The 20,606-nt window shown below is 43.2% G+C and overlaps 1 protein-coding gene across 2 annotated transcripts in view; it reads right to left on the bottom strand.

The window, feature by feature from the left end:
- The window catches only part of FNDC3B (fibronectin type III domain containing 3B), a 387,437-nt gene that overhangs the window by 345,605 nt on the left and 21,226 nt on the right, over positions 1 to 20,606 (bottom strand). Inside the window, exon 1 of one of the 2 annotated variants that reach the window (XM_060242518.1) lies at positions 15,379 to 15,504. The exons of the other annotated variant lie outside the window; for it this stretch is intronic. The gene's annotated coding sequence lies outside the window, so the exon portion shown is untranslated. Of the gene's footprint in view, positions 1 to 15,378; positions 15,505 to 20,606 lie in introns of those variants that run through there. 2 annotated transcript variants of the gene reach the window in all.

Genomic DNA, 20,606 nt, shown 5'->3' with positions numbered 1-20,606 from the left:
ACAAAGTGTCGTTCTTTGTTACAAGCCAGTGGAATAATTACATCGTTTTATGCCACATTAACATGTTGGCATGCTTTTTTGGACAGAAAAGGTTTTTTGATAAGCACTGGGAGAAGATCTGTAGATGTAAAGTAGAGCAGGGAGGGAAGACCTCGTCATTACCTAGATATTTGTGGAAAATTTACACGGCTGGTCCCATCAAAAATAGACCAGGCAGTATGGGGAATGAATGTGATGGCAGTGACCAACTTCAGTAAGACAATGGATGTGGCACCAAAATTATGGGGGGATTCATTTGCCCCCCCCCCTTGATTATAGTCTTCTACCAGCAGGTGAAGACTTACCTGGAAAATGCTGTCAAGTTGCAGCCAACTTACAGCAACCTAAATGAGCTTCAGGGCAAGTGATGGACACAGAAACACAGAATTTCTACAGGTTTAGACCATTCCAACTCCTACCAAGCTTACTAAAACCATGTCACCAAATGGTCCCCTATCCTTGAAAAAATTGATAATGATCGTTATTATGCCAATTCATTTAGCAAACATACTGCTTATAAACAAATCTTATTGTTATAACTTTTATATAAAGACAGTCTTTTATTTGTAATTTTCTTTTTCTTTGTTACCAGTTAGTCACTTGTCCATAAGGTCTTGCTAGTGCTATTATACCGTATTCCCTTTTTGTTGCTGTTGCATGATGGGGATTTTCCTTTTTCTTACTGTAGTTATTAATCTTTTGCTTGCATGTTGTTACTATTTCACATTGTAATGGCATGAGATGTAGTTTTCATTTTTGTTAGGTTGTAAAAACAAGTCTTTATAGAAAATAAAAATTGTTTGTTGGTAAACATAGATGGTTTGCCATGGCCTGCCTCTGCATAGCAACCCTGGATTTCCTTGGTGTTCTCCCACGCAAGCACTAACTGGGGCTGGCCCTGCTTACATGAAGGCATGCTTTAAGTCAGGCAGAAGGCACATGCACAGGGTCTCTGGTCAGGCAGAAGGCACATGCACAGGGTCTCACTGGCTAAGCACACAAGGCAGCACTGGTTAAACAAGATGCTATGCGAGTAGAGTTAGGAACACAAGAACATAAGAGAAGCCATGTTGGACCAGGCCAATGGCCCATCCAGTCCAACACTCTGTGTCCTACAGTGGCCAAAAAACCCAGGTGCTGTTAGGAGGTTTGTCAATGGTGCCAGGACACTAGAAGCCCTCCCACTGTGTCCCCACGCCCCGCAAGCACCAAGAATACAGAGCATCACTGCCCCAGACAGAATTCCAACAATACACTGTGGCTAATAGCCACTGATGGACCTCTGCTCCACATGTTGATCCAATCCCCTCTCGAAGCTGTCTATGCTTGTAGCCGCCACCACCTCCTGTGGCAGTGAATTCCATGTGTTAATCACCCTTTGGGTGAAGAAGTACTTCCTTTTATCCATTCTAACCTGATTGCTCAGCAATTTCATTGAGTGCCCACCAGTTCTCGTATTGTGAGAATGGGAGAAAAGTACTTCTTTCTCTGCCTTCTCTATCTTATGCATAATCTTGTAAACCTCTATCATGTCACCCCTCAAGTTGACGTTTCTCCAAGCTAAAGAGCCCCAAGAGTTTTAACCTTTCTTCACAGGGAAAGTGTTCCAACCCTTTAATCATTCCAGTGGCTCTTTTCTGGACTTTTTCCAATGCTATAATATGTATAATATGAGTTTTGCCATATGTGTACTTTTAGTCTCTCCAGCACTACTCTTTCCTTAAGCTGGTTTACTCATGTGGTAGAATAAGGAGACAAAATAGATGATACCACTAAAGACCATACCTCCATGAATCCTGAGGAGATCAGGCAGTGTAGAAATATTTTAAGTAACTCTTGGGCTAAACAAAACAACTGTAAATAAAAATTAGCACTTCAGAGGACAAAGCTCCCTTGCCTAGCCCTTCATACGCAGGGCTTCTACCGACAACAACATTTACAAAAATCTGGTGGTGATATAAAAGACCTCCTTCACCCAAGACCCTGAAGAGACATTATTACTCAGTAGGGCTGCCAAGTTCCTGGGCCAGGCAGAGTTTCCCCCACCCCGGAAGTTTCCAACCCACCGGCCTGCATTGGGCCAGTGGGGGGATCCTCCCCCTATGTTGACAGTGCAATGACCTCACTTGCAGTGACTTCGCACACTGACCACTCTAGGAGCTTCTAGGAAAACTCTATGATTTTCCCAGACACTCTAGCAATTTGGGAGGGAAAACACTTGGCAACCCAGAGTAGACAAGAATGACCCTGACAGGCAAGGGTCTGATTCCATACAGAGTAGAGCCACCAGAACTCAAGTTAGGGTGAGAGTAACATGCCAAAAGTCACTCAAGAAGCATCACAGCAGAGTGGGTGTATTTGAACTTACACTCCAAATCCATGCTAGCCCCTAAGGCAGGGGTGTCAAACTCATTTGTTATGAAGGCCGGATCTGCCAGGATGGGCCATGTGAGTCATAAAATGTAGTGTCAGGTAGCAGAGATATAACTTTATAAAGGACACAGGCAAACACAAAGATTTTTTTTAAAAAAATAAAACATGCTAAAAACATTAGCACTTATTGGTCTTAAAGGTGCTTTCTTTGCATCTCTCCCATGCAATCCAGGCTCTCTCAATCACACAGCAGAGCTACTGAACCAAACCTCTCTTCCTTCTATTGGCTGAGGCTCCTTCCTCTCCTGGTCTCCTGGGGAAGGAAGGAAAGAGCTTCCCTTGAAGCAAGCTATCCCTCCCCATTTCCTCCCCAAGGGAAGAGCCTCAGTCAATGGAGAAAATAGAGGCTTTGCTCTGTAGCTCCTGTGCAATTGAGCAAGCCTGGCAAAGCAAGCTGTGATGCAGAAGGAAGCAAGTGAGAGGGAGAAGGAAGCAGAGGACAGCAAGTTGCTCAGGAGCCTGATAGCAGCCCTCCAGGGGCCTGATTTGGCCCCTAGGCTGCGTATTCGACACCCCGCCATAAGCCATACTGGCATGTATTTTCCATTATAAGAATAGCGCTTAATCCTACTATCAGTCACTTTAGATGGGCTGTGGGATATGAAGCATTGACAACACCCAGTGATGTCACACACTGGCCACTCTAGGAGCCAGTTTGGTGTAGTGGTTAAGTGTGCGGACTCTTATCTGGGAGAACCGGGTTTGATTCCCCACTCCTCCACTTGCACCTGCTGGAATGGGTTAGCCATATCTCTAGCAGAGGTTGTCCTTGAAAGGGCAGCTGCTGTGTGAGTCCTCTCAGCCCCACCCACCTCACAGGGTGTTTGTTGTGGGGGGAGAAGACATAGGAGATTATAAGCTGCTCTGAGTCTCTGATTCAGGGAGAAGGGCGGGATATAAACCTGCAATTCTTCTTATTCTTCTCCTCCTCCTTGGTCCAGTGCTTGTACATGATGTATTGGCCTTCTTCTGCTAATAATATTTAAATATGAACCAGACTTTTTCCATGGAAAAGCCACATCACTGCTTAATGCTCCCACTGCATAAATGAATAGACTTCTGCCTTCTCCCCATAGGACACTTAAATTGTACCAGCAATGGGGTGGGGATTAGGAACAATAAAAAGAAAATGAATGGAGGGAACTAAGGAAAGAAGGACTATACATTTATAAATGTCTGCTTTGGTCAAGTTAGGGAGCTTAAAGGAAGCCATATGTACCAACTTCCTACCACTAAAGTACAGTAAATGACTACCAGTTTGGTGTAGTGGTTAAGTGTGCAGACTCTTATCTGGGAGAACCAGGTTTGTTTCCCCACTCCTCCACTTGCACCTGCTGGAATGGCCTTGGGTCAGCCATAGCTCTGGCAGAGGTTGTCCTTGAAAGGGCAGCTGCTGTGAGAGCCCTCTCAGCCCCACCCACATCACAGGGTGTCTGTTGTGGGGAGAGGAGATATAGGAGATTGTAAGCTGTTTTGAGTCTCTGATTCAGAGAGAAGAGCGGGGTATAAATCTGCAGTCGTCTTTTTCTATTCGCATTTTCACATCCCATACAACAGGGTTGCAAGCAGACTGACAGCTGGCACTGAAATGGCAAGGATGCACACAGGAAGCAGAATGTAAACAATGACAGGGATTAATTCCTCAGGGTTACACTCCTTTGAGACAGAGAGGCGAAGGAATGGAAAGCAGTCAGCATCTCCCATTTTAGCTTGCTCATTCAGATGCTTAGACTAAGACTCCTTCCAACTGCCAGCACAGCAATCAAAGCAAACGAGAAGTCCAAGTATGTCCTTGAGTTCCAAAAAGCATTTATCAGCATTTAGTTATGTTGCATTACTTGAAACATGGTTTGTATTATCAAAACAACAACAACAATTGGGGGTGGAGTGGGAGCAAATGGCTGTTAACCATCCTTTTTTCTAATTGACCAGAAGAATCGGGAGCCACTGTTCTCCTCAAGACCCAGGCAAGGTTCTGAATTGGCAGCAGATTTTGGCCTTCAGCCTGACTGCCTGTCAGTTACCTTGACTGCTGACACATTTGGATGCCTCACTAGTCAAATTATTGCTCAATTATAAGACGATTTTATAAGCTTAGGGGTGGAGCAGGAGAAATGGGGTTGGCTGGGGGATGACAACTTGCAAATCCCATCTCTCATTAATATTTCACCCTCCACATTCTGCCCACATTTTGCTCACCTCTCAGGGAATCTGAGGAGACAGATTCCCCCTCTCCCCTCAACTGACACTCAGCTCAGCTAATGATCAGCCCCCTCAAAAGCATTGAACATACAGGAAGCTGCCTTATACTGAAGCAGACCCTTGGTCCATCAAAGTCAGTATTGTCTACTCGGACTGGCAGCAGCTCTTCAGGGTCTCAAGCTGAGGTTTCTCACACCTACTTGCCTGGACCCTTTTAAGTTGGAGATGCCGGAGATTGAACCTGGGACCTTCTGCTTACCAAGCCGATGCTCTACCACTGAACCACCTCCTTCCTCCTGTTATGTTTAGTCATTATCAGACTGTTTGGGGAGTGTATTTTCCTTTCATATAATGTTCAAGTCATTTTCCTGCATACCTACAGAGAGCCTCAACAGGTAAAATCTCCCTACCTTGCCTGTAGACAACCCAATATTGTGGCTTTCCTTCTCTGCATAGGGACCAGACAATTTACTGCTTTTTCAGTCCTGGCCCCAACCTGGTGGAATCAGCTCCCTATAGAGATTCAGGCCCTACCTGGTCTATTAGCCTTCCATAGGGCATGTAAAACGGAGCTATTCCACCAGGCTTTTAGTTGAGGCTGTGGGCGTCTATTCTTGATCTATTCTAGATTTGGTTGGCCTCCCCTGTTGGCACTGTCATCTGTGCTATAAAATGGAATAACATCTGCCATCTCTATGGGATAACATCTTGTCATGATGTGAGACAGCCAGGCTGGGCAATATTGTGAGTTTTCTGGAAGGAAAACTTTCTCCAGTAGAACACAGCACTTGATCCCGAAAGATTCTACAAACCCTAATGATGTTACCAGCCGTGAAAACCTGAAATCTTTGATAATATTGTGAGTTGTTTGAAAAAATTTTTTGAGTGCTGTTGAGTTGTTTGTTTATAAAATGTTTTTATTGTTTTATTATATGTTGTACTTCGCCTTGAACCCTATGGGGAATAGGCAGAACAGAAATATACTAAATAAATAAAATAAATAAATTTACTGTTAGATATTCTGACAAGGCATTGAAACTATACCCAACACTAGGCGAGGACAGGAGAAAAACAAAAAGTAAAAACAAAAAAGGGAGAGAAGGAGAGATAACTATTTATCTATTAATTTCTGCTTCAGCAACGTATCTCCCCCTAGCACTTCTTTGACAGTAGCATTGGATCTAAGTATTCTAGATTTGGGTGAGACTGGTTCCAAAAGAAGAAAAAAAATAACCTTTCTGCCCTCTCCCACTCTTCCAGAAATTGTCCACTTCTATACAGTGAGCAGAACATTCCGCTTGGGAGCTGGCTACTCCAGGCCTTCCTTTAACATTATGGAATTTGAAGTCTAGCCATCTCCTCCCCAAAGGGAAAAAAAAATCTATGCTATACTGGAAAAATTTGCTCTAGCCATCAAAAGCTCAGCCTTTTAACAATATTATAGGAGGACTGAAGAGTTTTCTTGAGAGTAAAAAACAAAAAGCATCTTCTTTCCTTTTCCCCCCTCACAAAACTGTCCACACATACCTCATGTGAGGACTCAAGGAGGAAGAAGAATATCTATTCTTAGCAGTAAAAAGCTAATCACCACTGGGGAGAATACGGGCTTGTACCTTCTTTCAAATTTTGGATGGATGGATGATTTACCCTCTTTTTTTCAGTGGAGGGAAGAAAAGGTGTTTTTCAGCATGCCTGGAGGCCTCCTAAGGATGAACCTGACCTTATTGTATTTTTTCACCTTGTTTTATTGGGAGCAGTCTTGAAGACAAGAATGACCAAGAAGGCAAGACACCAATAACATCAATAAGTGCTGACACCTGACCCCTTCCTCAAAGAACAATAAATGACGTTCCAGCTGTACCTGTAGCTGATTGACTTGCACCAAGTAGATTCCTCCTCTTTCTGTGAGTTTTCCTGAATACTTGGCAAGAAGTGCCTCTTAAGAAAGGGTACATACACCTCAATGAATGCTGAGTTTAGGGTATATGGGAAATATGCACCTCTGATACTATCAAGAGAAATGCTCCAAAGAGCATTAGACCAAGGAGTTTTTCAGCCTTGGAGCAGCAAGCAGAACTAAGTAATCTCAGCCCTCTACTTCCTAAAGAGAGCACTAGAACGAAGACCTCAAGTGCGGGTGTGTAAAGTGCCGTCAAGTCGTGTTAATGGTTAAGACAGAGTCTAACCTGGAAAACTCTGATTCCCCACTTATCCACATAAAGCCTGACCTTGGGTCAGTCACAGTTCTCTCAAAATTCTCTCAGCCCCATCTACCATCACAGGGCATCTGCTGTGGGGAGAGGAAGGGAAAGCAATTGTAAGCCATTCTGAGATTCCTTTAGGTAGTGAAGAACGGGATATAAAACCACTCTTCTTCTCTTCCTCTGCATGTTGACCCTCAGGGCTTTTTTTGTAGCAGGAACTCCTTTGCATATTAGGCCACACACCCCTGATGTAGCCAATCCCCCAAGAGCTTATATGGCTCTTAGTACAGGGCCTACTGTAAGCTCCAGGAGGATTGGCCACATCAGGAGTGTGTGGCCTAATATGCAAAGGAGTTCCTGCAAAAAAAAAAAAAAAGCCCTGCCGGCCCTCAACTTCCTTGGTGGTCTCCTATCCAACTATTAACCAGGGCTGACTTTGCTGAGCTTCCAAGATCTGATGAGATTCTCTTAGCCTGAACTATCCAGGGTAGGACTCACTCAGCTGAGTGTACTCTTTTCAGCTCTCTGACTTCAGTTTCTCAGGGAAAGAGCAAACATATGCATTTAGTAGCCAGAGGAGCAGAGCAGTGAGAGAAAAGTTGCTTCAGGTTTTCTCTCCTCCCACTTCAAAAACACGGGAACAGTGTAAGGTAGACAGGGTGAATGGAGAAAGTGGGAATAACAGGGTGAAAAAAAGGAGAGTACATACAGATCAGAGGAGTGCAATGGAAGGGATGCCAAACCTCATTACTCTAATCGAAACAAAGTCTAAAGGCAGTTGCCATTATGGGCTTGGTAAATATGACCAAGAAGTCTTTCTATTGCTTCTTCACCTCACTATTTTACTGATTTTAATCACTTGCACAGCTCTTGTGCACTCTGAATTCTCAACTGCCCCCGCATCTGCAGTCGGGCTGTAACACCCATACTACTGTCTAATAATGAACACTTATTTTTGAGTTGCAAGAGGTTATTCAAGAGCTCCCAATTAATCAGGATGTCTTCATTCCACTTGCAGCTCAGTTCAGCCTTGATTAACCTCCAGGTTTTGTAATTCTAAAATTGGAAGCCAGCAACAGAACTCAATATAGCTGCTTAATGAGCATCACTGCTTTAATATAGGGCACTATTTAGTGAACAAATGGAACAGTTCGGAAGTAATTAACTATGCAACACTCTCAGTTGTTGCTCAAACTGCCAAAATGTACCCACTTCGAAGAGTTTGGCTTATTGTGACTATACCCCCATCACCTTTTCTAGCACGAATGGAGTCCTGATAAGATCTGTAAAGAGATGAAAACTACCAGTTTTGATCAATATTGAAGATGGCACAGCTGAGTCAAGTTCTTTGGAATCAAAAGCACTTCATGTAGTTTTACTTACTAAAAGCAGAGTAAATATTTTAATGTATGTATATGACTCTTTCCTCCCCCATGTAACTTAGAAGTAACCATCACTGAAGTAAAAGAAAAATTTGAGAATATTATTAAAAGCCAGCTCAAAGAAACGTATCCTGGTTAAGTGAATATGTACCTGCTAACTATGTCAGAGGCACAAGCCAGCACATGTGAAGCATGCTTGTTGACTTCAACAACTGTTTACAGGTTACATGCTCACACCCATATTTTGGCAAGATAACTAAATGCAGTTCCTCAGGCTTTACTCCAAAGACACTGAAGACAAATCCTATCATATAGGGAAGGTGAGGCACTGCCATTCTATTGCTAAAAGCATACCCCCTCCCCAAAATAGCCTTTTTTTTATTACATCAGAAGCAGAAGGGGAAAAAAGCATCAGGAAAATATAAGTACTTTCAGTCTTAAGGTGTAAAAGGAGTAATGAAAGAATGGGGAGGCAGTGGAGAAGCTCAATAAATTATCTCCATCAATCTTCTGCTATAGAGGATACTAGATACCCACACCTAAGCCAATTTTGCCTGTAAGGAGGCCATCAGAGTACCTGTAGTAAATAGAGACAACAGAAAAGCAGTCCAATGGCACGTTTAAGTCAAACAAAGTTGTATTCAAAATATGAGCTTCCATGTGCATGCACACTTCTTCAGATAGTGAAAGGAAGAAAATCATTCAAATTTGTTAGTCTTAAAGGTGCCAATGGACTCTAACTTTGTTCTACCGCTTCAGACCAACACGGTTACCCACCTCGATCTAGAGGCAACAACAGGTGAGGTTTCAAAATATTTGGACACGTTCCAAATTAACCAATCATGGCTACCATGAATTAACTTAGTTGTCAAACTTGAAGTTATCTGGTCTCCATTTTTGTTGGAACTTTTCAGCGTCATATCAGGGGACTGGAGGATACCTAATGGATCCCCAGTTTTAAGAAATACACTCCAGCAGGATCTAGGAGATTATAAACCTGTCATGATAACTTCTTGCCAAGTAAGAGGATAGAAAACACTGATGAAAGTTAGACTCCTTCGACTTATGGAAGAACAAGCCTTGTCAAAAAAAGATCAGAATGTCTTCCACAGAAGGAAATCTTCTCTCAACAACTTTTCAGAGTTCCTAAGGTTGTTATCTCTTTAAGGTTATCTCGAAGACATACTCTAACTAGACTTCCAAAAAGCTTTTGACAAGACACAAATCAGTAGTTCCCAAGAAAAAATTAATTACCAGTCTGCCTGTGAATTAGGCGGGGCCTGAAGTTCTCCAAAAATTATAACTGATCTCCAGCCTACAGAGATCAGCTCCTCAAGAGAAGATGACCTGTTTTGGAGGGTGGACTCTGTAGAATTATACTCTGCTGAGGTCCCTCCCATCCTCAAACTTTTCCCTCCCCATTGGGGAGTCCCCAGGCTCCACCCCAAAAATCTCCAAGTAGTTCTCAACCCGGCCTTAGCAACCCTACTGTGAATTAGAAACCAGCTATCAGGAAACAGTAAAAACCATGGGGAAATTCTCACAATGGATGCAAGTAAGCAGCAGAAAAACCTCTCCCCTTAAAATCTGGTAGTGAGACCAGTGCTATTGAATTTATTCATAAATGAACTGCAGACAAAGGAGCAAGTTTGCAGATGGACACCAAATTAATCATGATAAAGAAATCCAAGGCCAATCAAACAATGTCAAAAGTATTTGTCCATATGGGGCCGATAGGCAACCCAATGGCCGATGAGCTTTAATTTGGTAAACACAATGCAGTGGCTATTGGGATAAAAACCCTAATTTCATATGCACAGTGACATACACAACATATATTCATGCTGTGATGTATGAACTGGCTCAATTATTCAGGAAAAATACCTTATCACCATTACTGATAGCTCATTGCAAAAGTCTGTGGGGGGAGGGCCATGCAAGGTATTATTAGGAAATTGATTGAAAATAAATTGGCCAGTGTCAAAATGTCTTTGAAAAGATCTATAGTGCAACTACAAGGGGAATGTTGTATATATAGTTCCAGTCCCCCTTTCTCACAGGCTACCAAAATAATCAAAGGGTTAGAACACCTTTTCTATCAAGAACAGCTGAAATATCTATAACTTTTCAGTTCAGAAGGCGGTAAAAACCAGACAACCAAAAGAGGAAACATAACAGAGGTGTGTAACACTATGGGTTACACATCTCTTTAACAGAATAGATGCTTTCGAGTTGTGGTGCTGGAGAAGAATCTTGAGAGTCCCTTGGGCTGCAAGAAGATCAAATCAGTCAGTCCTAAGGAAAATCAACCCTGACTGTTCCCTGGAAGGTCAGATGCTGAAGCTGAAGCTGAAGCTCAAATACTTTGGCCACCAAATGAGAAGGGAGCACTCCCTGGAGAAGATCCTGATGATGGGAAAGACAGAAGGCAAAAGAAGAAGAGGACGGCAAAAGATGAGATGGCTGGACAGCGTTACTGATGGAACTAACGTGAATTTGAGCAGACTTCAGAGGATGGTAAAAGACAGGAGGGCCTGGCATGACTTAGTCCATGGGGTTGTAAAGAGTCGGACTCGACTGCAACTGAACGACAACACCACTTTGGGTAGTACAGTATTTTATTTTTTATTTACCTTAGATTTTTATCCCACCCTCTCCACAAGCGGACTCAGGGCGGCAATGTCTCCTGACTCCACCCCCAAAGTCCTCAGATATTTCTTCAATTGGACCTGGAAACCCTTATGCTGTCTTCTGCTGTCTTTAATGTTTTAAATGTTTTAAATGCTTTAAATGTTTTAAATGTTTTAACTATTTTAACGGTTTAAATGTTTAAACCCTATTTATGTTAGATTCTATCTTGTAAGCCGCCCTGAGCCACTCGTTGGGAAGGGCGGGATATAAATCATAAAATAAATAAATAAATAAAATAATGTCTTCTCCTGGAATTAGCTAGGGAGATATTTCTTCTTCTCTCATAATAGTAGAACTTGGGGTCATCTTACTCAACAGGCCTTGGTTTCAGAAGAAGGAATGCCACATCATGTATGGCTATACTTAGCTCAGCGATGCTGAGAACAAGAGCTGGTTTCTATACCCCACTTTTTGCTATGCTAAGGAGTCTCGAACCAACTTTCAATTGCCTTCCCTTCCTCTCCCCACAACAGGCACCTTGTGAGGTAGGTGGGGCTGAGAGAGTTCTGAGAGAACCGTGACTGGCCTAAGATCAACCAGCAGGCTTCATGTGAAGGAGGAATGAAAAATCAACCATGATTCTCCAGATTAGAGTCTGCCGGTTTTTATACTTGCAAGATGTGGCGAGGCCCACTACCTTCAAGATACTTTTCCATGCTTAGAGGAATGCCAGTCTTGGGGAGGGGGGAGGGGCAGGGAGCTTTTCTCTCCTTCATGCAGCACTTGTGAGCTTCTGGCTAGCCATTGATGGAAACTAGATTAAGCTTTGGTCTGAGCATGCAAAGTTCTTACATTCTTACTCCTTCCCTACTCTAAGAAACAATTACTCAGAGAGGTCTTTGGTACTATTATTTACAAGATGCTTTGCAAAGGAGTCCATAAATATTGACTTGCTTCCATGGCATCATACTACTGAATATTTACCAGCATTAAAACATGCTTGTAATAGAGATACCTTGTTACCTTCTTTTTAAGGAGGAAATGGAACCAAGAATGAGGAATGTAGCAGAAAATACGAGGCTTGGCTTTAAAAAAAAAAATCAAACTGAATAAATCAGGAAGTGTTACAGTAAAACAGTTCTCCAAATGGAACTGATAAATGAGTTGTTGCTCCTTTAATGGCATGGCTCTCTTCCTCGTGACTTATTGCTGGAAAACCCAGCAATTGCTATTTTGCACATCCGTACATGCACGCATGCCCCCCCCCCCACCGTGTTAAAATTTTCATGTGACCTGCTCCTTCCGCACCTCACTAATTCTATTCAAAGTAACAGCAGGGTAGCTCAGCCTCAGCTCAACGGAAACAGAACCAAAGGTTGCATTTGTTACTGCAATTAGTGAGGATTTGAGAAATATGGCTCCCCCCCCCCCCCCGCAATAATCTGGCTATGGAACTTTGCTATGGTGCCACATCCCCTTCAAAGGCCTCGCCGGTCCCTTTCTTTCACAACACGTAAGCCAATTCTAGCTCAGACCATATTCTACAACCAGTTATAACTTAACTGGCTTCCACACGGACACCTGGGACACAGACCTCTGACACTTTTGCAGGGCTTACACTCCTGGAACTGTCGATAGCCATCTTCATATCACTTTGAGGGTACTGCAAGTGGATTCAAGCAGGAAAAGCTTGCGGTATTGCTGTATCAGAGCAAGAGGCCCCTGGCTTTAGCAGTGGGAGAGGGCTACAGTCCTGCCTGTTCTCTTCAGTACTGCCCATTTCTTGCTCCCTGACAGTAGAAAAAACTGAGACTGCATGTACATACTACAGTACATGCAAGAGTGCTCTAAGAAGAGGACTTTACTGCCCTCCATGCTTGAGAGGAGAAGGATGGACCATCATGGCGGGGTCTCAATTACTCTCAGCATTCCACAGTAAGAATGGTACATCTGCCCATCAATCACCAATTCTGAGATATTTCCTTCACTATGTCTTCCCTGGAATTAAACCCAAGCAAATGGTAACCCTATAAACTAAGCTTGTGATTCCTGTTTGGTCCTTGCATCTGTTAAACATCTTCAGTATGTTGTATGCTAATTTGCTGCTCACCCTCTAGTTCTATGTATGGGCTGGTGACTTCTATTTCAGGTTATCTGAAGAAGTGCGTATATACACGGAAACTTGTATCTTGAATAAAACTTCGTTGGTCTTAAAGGTGGCACTAGACTCAAATTTTGTTTTATTACCTTCAGTTACCCCAGAATTCACTTCAAGTTGTTTACATGTTCAATTAGTAAAAGTAACTTAAAGTCAAAACCTCCAAAGCAAGATAAATCTCTTCCACAAGAAATAATCCCATGAACCCCAGGGTTCTTAAGCATACAAGGAATTGTATCCTAGAATATTAAGCATTGTAAGAACTTAGGAAACAATCTATCTTTGCTCTCGGTTTTAATAATTTTGTGGATTTCATATTTTATTGTTTTTGTTTATTTATTCATAACTGGATTATGAAACAGGAAACAATAACAGGATGTATGGCATACAGATGTAATGTATTTGAAGACTTTATAATCAATCAATTTTTTTAAAAAAAGCATACAAGGAATTGTGATCATGACCCAGGAAGACACAATGATAGTAGAACAAACTGAAATAGTGCAGCAAAGTATTTTGGTATTCACAATGGTTAAAATGTTGGACTAGGATCTGAGAGACCCAGATTCAAATCCTCACTCTGCCATGTAAGCTTGCTGGGTGACCTTGGGCCAGTCACATACTCTCAGCCAAACCTACCTCACAGGGCTGTTGTGAGGATAAAATGGAGGACAGGAGAACAGCATAAGCAGCTTGGGGACCCCATTGGGAACCCTCAGTATTCCTTTTGGGGACATTTATCATAACCTAAATGTTTTGGATCTACAAAAACCTTAAAAGCCGTTCCAAAAGAGCTCCACCTTTTGCGTAACAATGAAGGAAATCTAGACCGACATTATATTCAATGGCACAAAGTAATGTTTTGAACATCCAGAGCTCATTTCCCTAAAGAATTTTTCAGCTCCATCTCCAATAAAGTGACAAATCTGTTATGTACCACACTGCTAGTTAACATCCAGAGAAGGAACACACTCATGATTGATGCAATACTCCCCAGAGTTTCACAGATGCTGTAAAAAAAAAAAGTGTTTAAGTCCGCCCCCTTTATACTAAAGCTGACCTGTGAGCCAGACACACAATCAAGCCTAACTATTTTTGTTCAACAAATACCTTACTTCTCTCCTTTCTGAAGAGGGAATAACAGGTTTGTTTGTTTTAAAGCAAGCACCTAATTGCAAAATTATAACAATACTGAACTAAAGTTACTTGATATCTGCTAAAATCTGATCATTGAGCATAAATCCAAAAGAGATTTTTATAGTTCTTCTGTGGGGGTGTGTGTGGAATAAACACTTAGATACCAACAGATCTCTAGGGGAAGGGGAGATTGTAAACAATGGGTTTCAAAAGGGCTTTTTTTTTTTTTTTTAACAGGAACGCACAGGAATGCAATTCCGGCTGGCTTGGTGTCAGAGGGTGTGGCCTAATATGCAAATGAGTTCCTGCAGGGCCTTTTCTACCAAAAAAGCCCTAGGTATCAACATACCTGAAAATCATTTAGGGAGGGGGGAAAAAGAATTCAGTGTGCTGTATTTGCCAACAAGGTCAGTCAAGTATCTCTTCCAAATTAATTCACTGGCCTCCACCCATAAGTGGCCTCCCACCACAAGCTTAGAGCAGTGGCATCAGAGATACCACCCTTATTTCCCTTAGAGGCAGACAGGCTGGGCTCCCTGTCCTCCAATGGTTATTTTATTCCTAAACTTCAGACTGCATCTTCAACAGGTATTGATAAAATCTGAGCTAGCGCTGTCCTCTGTTGCATTTGGCCATAAAAACATAAGAGAAGATATGTTGGCTCAGGCCAATGGCCCCATCCAATCCAACACTCTATGTCACACAGTGGCCAAAAACCAGGCCCTCCAAGAAAGCAAAGGGCAAAAGGAGGATGGGATTGAACATACAGATAAATTACTCACCTTGCAGATCAGGATTAAGAGCAAGCTTTCAACCCTGAAAGCCTGGCTATTACTGAGCTAGCTCATTGCAATGCTAGGACAGTCACTTTCCCTTCTCCTCCCACCTACACCCTAGGACTCAGGGCTTTTTTTGTAGAAAAAGCCCAGCAGGGAATTATTTGCATATTAGGCCACACCCCCTGATGGCACTATTGTTTCACACAGGGCTTTTTCTGTTTGTTTGTTGTTTAAAGCCCAGCAGGAACTCATTTGCATGTTAGGCCACACACCCCTGACGCCAAGCCAGTTGGAACTGCATTCCTGTTCAAAAAAAGCCCAGCTAGGACTAATGTTTGTAATAAATGCCCAGCAGGCAGAAACTGAAGCAACTGGTCAGCAGAGACACAGTAAATGGGGGGGGGGGACCTTACCAGTTGAATTTCTGCATCAGGCATCTGTGAAACAAGGCTTAGTCATCAACTGCAGCAGTTCTAGGCAAAGCAACCCACAGGAACACCAGCCAGCCCATTACTTAATGGAAAAGGAGCATCAGAGCAGTTTTTAAGTCCCTGCAAACAATCTCTAATTTCAGGCACAGCCCTGCTGTCTTTCAGGTTGCCGTCTCTTCTCCAATTTGCTAAATTAGGAGGAAGATCAGGAAGCGTTATCTCCTCCACCAGAGCTTTTTTTTTTTTTTTGGAGGTTAATGACCTTTTGAAGGAAAGAAAATCACATGGTTGGGGGGGAGGGTGGAAATCTGCTTCTGGCAAATGAGTTTAAGGAAGGAAGGAGGTTTGGATGGAGGGACATAATGGCTTGTTCAGATAGGCACTACAAAAAACAACAATAGGCTCAGCTGGTGTCAAAAGAATTGTGCAACTGCCCGCAAAGTGGAGAAAATGAAAGTTGCACAAGAACTTTAATCAAGACCTGGGCCAGGCTAGACACCCCTTCCACACTTTTGACGCAGGCAAGAAACATTACAAGGCAAAAGCTTACCAATTCATAACCTCACCAAGTTTACAGCTAGCTGGAGAGGGGGCTGTTTGACGGGGACAGGGAAGCACCCTCCCCCATACATGATACATTCCCCAGAAGCACTGAGCTACAGCTGCCCATAAAAAATATTTTTAAAAATTTATTTAGCTATTTATACCTCACTTTTCTCCCCAATGCAGACCCAACGTGGCTTACAATATCATTCTTTCCTCCCTCCAGAGAGCCAGCATAGTGCAGTGGTTAAGAGCGGTGGACTCTAATCTGGAGAACTGGATTTGATTCCCCATTCCTCCACATGCAGTCAACTGGGTAACCCTGGGCCAGTCACAGTCCTCTCAGAACTCTCTCAGACCCACCTGCCTCACAAGTTCCCTATTGTGGGGAGAGGAAGGGAAGGAGATTACAAGCCTCTCTGAGACTCCTCAGGGTAGAGAAGAGTATAGTATAAAATCCTAGACTTTTCCTTCCTCCCTTCTTATTCTTACAACAGCCATTCTGTGAGGTAGGTTAGACTGACAGAAAGAGAGTGCCTGGAACAAGGTCACTCAAGAGAGCTTCCAAGGCAGAGCCGTGATTAAAATACACATCTCCCAGGTCCTGGGGTTTGATATTGTTAACCACTACACCATACTGGGATCGATTCCCCACTAGCCTTATGCCGCTCTCACTTTCCTCTTCTTCGCGGGGCTTTCATCGGATTTCACACTACCTGCCCAGGGGCTGCAACTTGTTCCGCCTGTTTCGCGCAGCAAACAAGATCCTCTAAAAACCAGTGTCTGTTTGCCACACGAAAAAGGCGAAGCCAGTTGCAGCCCTGGGGCAGATAGTGTGAAATCCGACGGCAGCCCCGCTGAGAAGAGGAGCGTGAGAGCGGCTTAAGGCTAGTGGGAAATCGGTCCAGGTCTTTCAGAAATCCATGTTCAAAGCCTGACAATCCATATCTTGAATGTGTTCATAAGGCCTGTGATCCTCACTGCAAACACAGAGATTGTTCCTCTCTGTGATCCCCCTCCCCAATTTGAAGTTGCCAGCTTCTTTGAAACCCAGCATGGTAGAGTGGTTAAGAGCAGTAGACTCCAACCGGGAGAACCAGGTTTGATTCCCCTCCCCTCCACAAGCAGCCAGGTGGGTGACCTTGAGTCAGTTGCAGTTCTCTCAGAGCTCTCTCAGCCCCCCTCCCCCATCTCACAAGGTAACTGCTGCAAGGAGAGGAGGGGAAGGTGATTGTAAGCCACCCCAAAACTCCTTCAGATAGTGAAGGGTGGAGTATAAAACCAACTCCTCTTCTTCTTTACTGGTTCTTAAACTGTCAAACAGTAACTTGAATGGCAGACATTTAAGACAACAAAAGTAAGAACATAAGAGAAGCCATGTTGGATCAGACCAATGGCCCATCCAGTCCAACACTCTGTGTCACACAGTGGCCAAAAAAGACAGGCACCATCAGGAGGTCCACCAGTGGGGCCAGGCCTACTAGAAGCCCTCCCACTGTGCCCCCCAAGCACCAAGAATATAGAGCATCACTGTCCCAGACAGAGAGTTCCAAAGTCTTCAACGACCGGGTCTTGCCCCAACTGTAAGCAAGTCCAGTGGTTAAATTACAGTCTGGAAGACCTGGGTTCAAATCCCCATTTGGCCACATAAGCTTGCTGGGTGACCTTGGGCCACTTGGGTTCTCTGAGCCTAACCTACCTCACAGGGTTATTGATAAAATGGAGGAGAGGAGACTGTTGTAAGTCTTTTTTCGGTCCCCAGTGAGGAGGAAAGGGCAAGATGGAAGTTAATCCACTTTGAGTCCCAGTGAGAAAGACTATAAATAACATGAATAAATAAATAGTAAGCCACACAAAGGAACACATCATCATGAAAAAAAAAATACAGAAGGGAAATTAATTACCAGGTGCAAAAGGTCATCTGCCTTCAATAATGCTTCCCTCTATGACTTGAATAGCTTCACTTGAATAGCTGGACTAGCAGATTTCTGCAAACCAAGCCCTCCCCCATTCAATAGCTATCTCCACCACCAAGAAAAAAGCTGAAATTTAATCTATAGTTAAATCCACCCCCCCCCCCAAAAAAAACCTTTTTAAAACTTCCAAAAAATGCATTAAAAAGTTTACCAGACAACCCCCGAAGTCAAATAGAGATCTGCTCCATTGGTTAATTAGATCCAAGGGCTGCAGTTACTTTGAGGAACTGGCCTCTTGTTCACACCTCCTCGGAAGGATTCCTCGGGACTGAGATTGCTGTGGGCTCAAAACTGCTCACTGATATTCCCTTGGTTTCTATCGCCCACGTGGTGCCTGGATCCCTTTTTTTCCTTCCCAAACAGGGTTGCATAACTTTACACAAACAGATCCATTTCCTGTCTGCTGCGCCAAGCAGTTTAGCAGACCTCGATGATCTTGCCAGAAGTCATGTGGAGAAAGACAGAAACAAACTGGGGGTGGGTTGGGGAAGGTGGCACCAACACTTGGCTTTCAGAATGCTGATCGCTCCAAAACTTCATTTTAAACCACACATTTCTAGACTAGGTTCTCAGAAGAAATCATTTCTGCTTCGCAGCCCCTCTTAAACTGTTATCTCTAATCTTGATGAGTGTATGGAATGAGCCACAGGCAACATTCTACACCAGACAGAGACCAGATATTAAAACCAGGATATACAATTTTAATAGCTCTTATAATTAGCACTGACACCCTTCAGGTCAGTAAAAATTCAGGCCTCATAAATACTCTTCTTATACATCATAAGCCAATCTCATGGCTACAGGGCTCTAATTCAACAGACACATTTATTTACTTCACTTGTACTCTAGCCTTTCTCCCCAATGGGGACCCAGTGTGGCTTACATTATTTGCCTCCCTTTTATCCTCAAAACAACCCTGTGAGGTAGGTTGCGTTAAGAGTGTAACTGGCCCAAGGCCACCCAGCAAACTTCTGGAAGTGCTGTTCACAATAATGCTTTTCAGGATTATCCTTTTTGGTGGGAACATCAGCTAAGTATTCTGGTTGGAGGATGCCCCTCTAAGTTTCCAGCACAGTCCCCCTTTGCCAGCAGAGCCCCCCTTTGCTAATTGGACTGTGAACTGCAGACATCAAGGTAATTTCCAGACTGTTGTCATTTTCAGAAATCAGATATGGTAAAGATATTTTAAAGATGATTTCCTTTGGATTTTGCTTAGTTTGTTTCCAAATGCACTTCTGCCATTACTTTGACAGCCTTGATTCCAGTCCAACACACTAAACCACTGCAACATACTGGCCCTCAGATCATGCTACAGAGAAGCAAGCCCTGCTGCATCCCCGCAAAACTTTTCCATACTCTCAATTTAAAGTTCAATACAACAAGCACACATCATTCATCCTTGCAAAAACTGGCTTCCCTTCAGAGCTTGCAAAGTCAAATTTACTTGCCCTTAAATAAACCCAGCTTCTGCATTCCTGGATGAATCCCTGTTTTAAGTATAACTCCTAGAAGGAGTTGGTCTGCAGTAGAACAGTCCAGCAGCACCTTAGAGAACAACAAAATTTTTGGGATATGAGCTTTCAAGAATCAACGCTCTGGTATCTGACGAAGAGAGCTTTGACGAATGCTTATACCCTGAAAATCTTGTTGGTCTCTAAGGTGCTACTGGACTCAAATCTAGCTCCTCTTGAAAGGAGGCTCTTCCAACTGGAGTGACTCCTGCAGAGATGCCTCCTCCATGACTGAAGAATTCTGCACACTCTCTGTTGAACCCCAGCCACATCCAATTCAGAGACCTAACAGAATTACCTGTTCTCTCTCTCTCACACACACAAATGGCTGGAAGGACAGAGCAATGTATCAGATCTGCTATGGACAAACTCTTTAACTCTACTGTGGGTAAGTACTTCATGATTTCAGAAAGCTAGAGCAACACTCTAGTGCTCTATGATGGAAATGTGGGTAGGAAATTTCCTCCACTTGGCTTCATCCTGATGGCTGCTTTCATTAAACTACACAGATATGTCCTGCTTCAAAGACGATAAGGCACGGACATCAGGAAAAAGAGTAACAAATTCATTCTCTTCTTTGCCCTCTGCAACAGCTAGTTTAGCTCAACAAACAATGAAATTGAAACCCTGCTCCCCCCTCTCTTTTAACTCCTTGTTAAAAAAAAATACACCCTCCAAAAGTACAGCTTTATTCACCTAATGGTCCATCGCTACCTGGTCTCCCAGGAGCCACAAAGAATTGCATCAGAAGAACTAAAACTCTTCAACTTTGTGAAATCAAACAACTGGAACATATGGGCCGCTGACTAAAACCAAATTGACCACAAGTCTTGCACCCTCTAAATTGATTTTGCACCCTAATGCATCAACAGTTGCACACTGTGGCTCTGTGAACATCTAATAGAATATCTATTGGCGCGAAAGCTTCTGGAACCACTCAGGAAGCATCTGTCAGTTTTGCACCATAAGCTATTTTTGCCCCCACGGGGCTGTCCTCTGGTATAATCTACAAATCCCTGCAGGCATCATTTGACAGCATCACAATGTTAATTTGGTACAGAGTTTTTTAAAATATATATATTGAGTTCAGCCTGATCAGGCATACCACAGGGGGCCAGAAGTACCAAGCCACAAAGCACCAGAGTCTTCCACACACGCAGAGACACACACACACATCACT

This window comes from Heteronotia binoei, chromosome 6 (genome assembly GCF_032191835.1).
Source record: "Heteronotia binoei isolate CCM8104 ecotype False Entrance Well chromosome 6, APGP_CSIRO_Hbin_v1, whole genome shotgun sequence".
Classification (NCBI taxonomy): domain Eukaryota; kingdom Metazoa; phylum Chordata; class Lepidosauria; order Squamata; family Gekkonidae; genus Heteronotia; species Heteronotia binoei.
Note: the sequence above shows the minus strand (reverse complement) of the source record. Positions and strands in the feature narration are given on the sequence as shown.